Raw genomic sequence first — 7171 nt, forward strand, 5'->3', positions numbered from 1 at the left:
ACTTGCTGGAAATTCGCTGTCTGGAACTTACCAGGGAAACCATTCATGTGGAGGTGTCTCATCAGAGACTCTTTGCTGTAAAATAACCCATAGCAGGTCCTGGCTTCTGAGTGCTGCTACCTGTGGTTCACTGCAGGAGTCAGGTGCTAGGGGAGCTGCCTGCACTACAAGAGCCAAAAGCTGAAAAAGCCACAAGAGCACCTGTTCAGCAAGCATGCTGAAATGAGGAAGCCAAACCCTTTACCTCTTACAATGTCTCCAGTGTCTCCCCAGTACATACCACTGATAAAACTTAGCATCAAACAATTAGCAAAGAGGTCATCTCCATTGTTGGAGGCAGTGAAGGAAGGGTGAGTTTGGACCCCGAAGGCTACTTGATAACTGGAACAGTCCTATACTTTTTCCTCAGCTTGGAAAGCCCTTCTCTTATGGTCCAATTCAGATGTTACCTCCTCTCTAAAGCCTTTTCTCACCATCACAAATAATTCCTTGGAATGTTGTTCATGTCATTATTAAAAACATCTTTCCAGGAGAACCCATTGTGGCTGAGAGTAAATGAATCTGAGTAGCATCCACGAGGATGCAGGTTCAATCCCTGGCTTTGCTCAGTGAGTTAAGGATCCAGCGTTGCCTCGAGTTGTGGTGTAGGTCACAGATGTGGCTTGGATCTCATGTTGCTGTGGCTGTGGGGTAGGCCGTCAGCTACAGCTCCAATTCAACCCCTACCTGGGAACCTCCATATGCTGCGGTTGCAGGCCTAAAAAGAAAAAAAAAAAAAATCTTTCTGCATCATCATTTATTTCTATGACTCTTTTATACCATTTATTTATTTCTGCGATAAGTTCAAGAATCAGAATCATGATTTATGCATTTTGCCCCTAAATTCAGACCTGAAATCTGAGCACACCATCAACTTCAGAGTACAAAAGAAAGTGAAGAAACTAGAAACTGCCAGACAATAAAAATTCTTTTGGTTGTATCCATTATTTCTTTTAACTTAGATGGGCCCATAGATCCCACATACTTTTGTCCTTTATCAGCCAAAGCTTAAAGATCAAGTAACTTTTCAAGCATTGTGTAACTTGTCAGTGGCAAAGCAAAGACTACAACCCAACTGATGGGTATAACTTTAATTTTAGAGCTTTCTCCACCCTTTCATACAGATTATTGCTAGGAAATATAATTCACACATTATTTTATGTTTAAATTTTTATTTTTCCATCATTGTAGTTTAGTCACCAGATTTTTATCAATAACTTATTTATCTTCTTGGTATCCAAAATGGGATCAATGAAAAAAGAAAACATGTAGATTAATATCTTCATATATGTTATGCTTTCTTCGACAAATTTGCTCATCGCTTTTTCTTCTTTTTATAATTTCCTTCCCAACCTTTTCATTTGTCTTAAAATTCTCAATATTTAGGTGGATAAACAATAAGATCCTCCTCTATAGCATAGGGAATTATGTCCAATTTCTTGGGATAGACAGACCATGGTGCAGAATAATAATTTAAAGAATCACTTGCTGTGCAGTGGAAGTTGGTACAACATTGTAAGTCAACTATGTTTAATAAAAAATAAAGGAGTTCCCATTGTGGCTCAGCGGGTTAAAGAACCTGACATAGTCTTCATGACGACCCAGGTTTGATCCCTAGCCTCACTCAGTGGATTAAGGATCCAGCATTGCCACAAACTGGCATAGGTTGTAGATGCAGTTTGGATCTGGTATTGCTGTGCTGTGGCATAGGCTGGCAACTGCAGCTGCGATTCAACCCCTAGCCCAGGAACTTCCATATGCCACAGGTTGCAGCCCTAAAAGAAAAAGAAAAAGAAAAAATTCAATAAAAATAAATAAATTTTTAAAAGACTCTATAATTGTAATAATCGAGGCACATTAGTTTAATGAAAGGAAATGGGATCCTGCAAGGCACTGAAAATAGAATCTGGAAAATCATAAAGAAACATAGCCGCAGCGCGCGCTCTCTCTCTCTCTCTCTCTCTCTCTCTCTCTCTCTCTCCTTACACCCACACCCCCCAATCTTTGCTTCTTACATATTCTTCACTCTTGTCCTTACACCTAGAACAGCCTTTTCTGCCTCTCTGTGCTCAAGACAAAATGGTAATATAGTCATCTTAGGGTCTAAGTGAACATGTTCTAATAGGTCCAGCACCTGCCATTAACTGCCAGGAGTTTTTAAGTCTCAATAACAAATCTCAGGCAAGGAAAACTTGATTGACCCTCTTGGATCAGGATATCAATTCAAATCCAATTAGCTGTGGTTGGTGGGCTAAAGCCGAGATCTATTTTGTTTTATTTTGTTTTCCCTTAATAAGTGTCTTGACTGACCTTAAAGTGAGGAAATCAGTTTAACAGAAAGAGGCTATGAGCTAAGTCAGAAACTTCAATATTTACTATGTCCTACTACGGAAATCTTATATAGCATTCAGGCCCAGTTTAAATGCACCTCATAGGCCAGTCTTGCCCAGGTCTATGAAACAAATTTAGTTACTCCTTCTGAGTGTTGTGCTTCTGTCATACAACTCATTTTATTCTGCCAATTATTATATACTTTTGCTTACATATCTGCCTTTTCCAACCATGTGATTCATCTTTGTGTCTTCTATAGAACTTAGACTGATACTATTAGATATTTGTGTGACATAGTATACATGGCACACTGAAAGACCTAATACAGAAAGCCTTTCTTCCTTTGACTTAATTTCTTGGGTCTCTGAACATTGGTGATGCACTCATTTATTATTTCAGCATTTTTTTTTTTTATTGAGCATGTATTATATTTTAGGCACTGTGGTTGACACCATATGCTTAGTGATGAACGGAACAGACTGCCCATGTGAATCTCTATTGTAGAATTAAGTAATCAAGCAAGTAAATATAAAGTTATAGATTATGATTAGTGCTATCAAGAAAATACAGGGCACCACATCAGTATAATTAGGGGAACTAATATAAGCTGAATGGTCAGAGGATTCTTCCCTGATAATCTGTCATGTAAAGGGTGACCGGGAATCTGCCAGGTGAATAGTGGTAGTGAGAGAAAGGGGGACATTTTGCCAGGAAAAGGACAATATGTGTGAAGGCCCCAAAGTAGGAAGGAATTTAAAGCATCTCAAGAATGACAGAAGGTCAATATGCCTGCAAAGTAATCAGCAATCAGGTGAAAGGCTTTGGAGAAGTATACCAAAATCAGCTTTTCAGGACAATGCTTGACGTTTAACCCTGAAAGAAATGGAGTGCTGCTGAGGTGCTTTAAACAGGGCAGGATCATTATTCAAATTTGAATTCTTAAAAGAGCACTCTAAATTCAGATTACAAAATAGATTAGAAAGAGAAGACACTGGAGTTCCCTTTGTGGTGCAGCAGAGCAAATCCGACTAGGAACTATGAGGATGTGGGTTCATCCCTGGCCCTGCTCAGTGGGTTAAGGATCCAGCATTGCTGTGAGCTGTGGTGTAGGTTGCAGACACGGCTCAGATCCTGCGTTGCTGTGGCTGTGGTGTAGGCCAGCAGCTGTAGCTCTGATTCGACCCCTAGCCTGGGAATCTCCATATGCCATGGGTGCGGCCCTAAAAAGCAAAAAAAAAAAAAAAAAAAAAAAGAGAGAGAGAGAGAGAGAGAAGACATTGCACAAATAGAAGCAAGATGTAAGAAGTTCTATAAGAGGTGGCAAATACATTTAAACTCTGAAGAGATCCTTCTCTGCTTACACTGATAAATTTCTCTTTTTGCCTTCACTTTCAGGTCTGTTACTCTCAATGACTTTCTTTTTACCTCCTCTCTAGCTGAGCCATGGATTCCTCTTTGTGACATCCCTGTCTCTCTTTTCCACCTCTCCTAAGCCAACCCTCTGTCCTCGTAAATGTCAGCTCCTGTATTTCTCTCTTACCTTGGTAATTTCAGTCAACCTCAATTTAGTCAAAAAATTTTTATTGATTCATGTGCTTTTATGAATTGTGACAGAGTTGAAGTATGAGTGGCCATTAGAATTATTTAGGAATTTTTTCAAAATAAAGATTTCTTAGCTCTGCTCCAAAAAATTCCCAATCACCAAGAGTACGGTGGTCTTAGACATTTATATTTTTGAATAGGTCCCCTGAACAAAACTGACAATCATCCATATTTGAGAATCTCTGTTTTTAGAGTATTATTAAATTCATATTATAATAACTTGGTTCTAAAAGTCTTCTACCATCTCTTAGGTTTCCAGAGGCTGCTTAAGAGGCATGTTGGAAATTCAGCCTTAGAAATCATAAGCCAGACAATTGCCAATGATTTATCTAAGGCTGGCAACATTCTTTTCTCCAGTGACACTAACTCACCAGTTATATACCTGTCCTCAATGATAGAGAAGTACATCTTAGAACTAAAATTTCATGGTGGATTTTTCCAGATCCTGTAGCCACATTTTATTAATATTTGAAACTAGCTGCACATAATCCTAGTAGTAGCAATAAACATTTTGATGCTATGTCATATTAGGAAAAAAATTGCTTGATTTTCATTACTCACTTAAAAGGTTAAGACATCAGGTCATGTGAGAAAAATGAAAACTATAAGCTTATGTGATCTGCCTACAAGCAAAAACAAGAGCAAATTCAAAAACTCTGAGCTCCCAAATTTCCAGTCCTCTTATTTCTTGCCCAGAAACACTACCTCCCACACTGCACATGTTGTAAACTTTATGTGGCCCATCTGTTAAGGAGTTTGTTTTCCAAATTTGCAAGGGCTTGGCACTTCTGGACCAAGTATCAAAACTGAGTGTGACGTAGATTTTTACCTTTTTAATAATTTAGAAATTGCAAGGACACTGGTGTCGGCAATGTCTGAGAAACAGAGGAAGCAACCCTTACATGCAGAAGCAGTAGAGAAAGGGTTAAACATCTTGACTTAGGCAAAGGTATACTTAACACCCGCCATGATGACAGCGGTAGCAATACTAAGGGTGTATTGAGTTTCCAGGTTCGGTTGTGGGCTGAATGTGGGCACAGTTTGGCATTTGAAATTAGGCAGATCCAGACCATGATGTTTCCTCACAGTTAATGCAGAGACCATAGATAATAATTATGTTGCTGAGCCTACAGAGAATCTTTACGACTGATCCTCTATTAAACTGGCAAAACAGAGGGTAATGTCTCCAGCACTAACAAGTTGGCAGGGAAGTAGCTGGCAGCTCCTCCCACTAATGTTCCATCTGTGCGAACCTTCAGTACGATCCAGGAGATTGTTTCCCCACACAGGTTGTGCCTGCAGTATAATCAAGAGAGAGCGAGACCCACTGGAGATATCTTTATTGCTTTTGCAAGTCACTGCCATTGGAGGGGGAGCCTGCATGGCATTGAACGTTAATGCTATTATGTCATTCTAAGGAGAACTATTTCTATGCAGGCATGTCGACAGGAAAATAACTGTTTCTAAGTGCTGACTTATCCCAGTGACATAAAAGTCATAGAACAAGAAGAACGGTTTCTAACCAAGATTCATTTTAGAAAAGCCTTTTGTTTCTTTTCATGGAAGCTTGGGAAACCGCTTTTGTGTAAAAATATCTTTTCTGTTGATTGCTAACACAGTCCACGGTACCTTCCCAGCCTTGACTCTCCTCCAATATCCTGGGTCGGTTGGCTCAGACTTTGCTCCAGAAGCACAGAGGGGAAGGAAGAAAGGCTTGTGAATTCAAAAGGAGTGCACAGACCAGCTGAGGCAAATCCTAACTTCCATCCATGTCGTGGTGTCTGTCATCAGTCATTTCCAGTGCTACCCAGGAAATATTCCCTGGATATTCTAGGCAGAAGTAGCATCTGCCTCCTCTGCACACCTAAGCATTCATTTGATATTTAACATGCACTGTCTGGTTGTAGAAATATTGCACTGCATGGCTTATTTTTCCTTTTATATGATCCACAGTGCCTAGAATAGGGCTTTATTTAATACGCTTTGCGTCATGACAAAATAAATGCATCTTAAGCTGTCCTCATTGAAGGCATACACAGGGAAATATCATCAGGTTACTCACCAAGGAGGCAGATCTCTGATGCCTCACCTCATCCTGAGGGATGGACACTATGGAATAATAGGTAGTAATAGCTAACACTTTGATGCTTTGATGTGCTGGCCTGGTTCTCAGCACTTGATGTATTTCACCCATTTAATTCTCACAACAGGAAGTAGCTATTGTTATTATTTTCATTTTACAGGTGAAAAAACTAAGGCCCCAAAGAGTAGAACTTTTTTTAGAATCTTACATCTAATAAGTGGGGATATTGAGAAATGAACCTGAGTGATCTGTCTTCAAAGCTGAAGTTCTTAAACACCACGCGTACTGCTTCTGGATGGGAGTCATAAATGTCCACTGCTATAGTATTTTTGCAGCATCTCAGACTCTGTGCCTGACAGAAATTTAGAGGTGGCAACAGTTTTAATTACCAGTTTCTTGTGTATTCTTGTGTGTTCTTCTTCATGGAATTCACTTTGAGTACATCTTAGGAGTTTGAAGAAGTCCAAGAAGTTAACTTCCTTCCATCTTCTCTAATAAACTCATACCCATACTCCCACCCTACATTTGTTCACTTCCTTCCTATTTTTCCAAACAGGGCAGAGATAAAAAAATATAAAATAATAATGCCACCAGAGACGTTACCAAAGATATAGGTATTTTCCCCACTCTGGAAGGCTGCATCATAACCTGATTCATCTAGCAACTCCTGTTTTCCAATCACAGTTTCAGTGGAGTGTTTCTTTACCTGTAGGCAGCTGAGGCACCTCCCACAGTTCTCTGTTCATAGCTACATCATAGTGATTATCTTTTTAGAACACTGTTGTTTATTTGCACTTAAATCTCCCCTCCTAAGCTGTAAATTCCCTGAGAATAAGGACTGGGTCTTTTATTTACTTAATATTCCTGGCTCTGTGCATTATAGCAGACACTTAAAATGGATGTTCTGAAAGAATTAATGAATTCAATACAAAGCCTTCATTTTATACAGGAGGAAACTGCAGTGCAGGTGGAAATGTGAAGTGAATGCTCATGATCACATAACTACTCAATGGAAAAGCTGACCTCAGGTCGGCTGCACTTTCCATGATGAATGCCAGCTTGTCCTCCCCAGCCCAAATCAAAACTGACCTCCTTAATACCTGAAAACAATAAGCC

Source organism: Sus scrofa, chromosome 5, assembly GCF_000003025.6.
Source record: "Sus scrofa isolate TJ Tabasco breed Duroc chromosome 5, Sscrofa11.1, whole genome shotgun sequence".
NCBI classification, from domain to species: Eukaryota; Metazoa; Chordata; class Mammalia; order Artiodactyla; family Suidae; genus Sus; species Sus scrofa.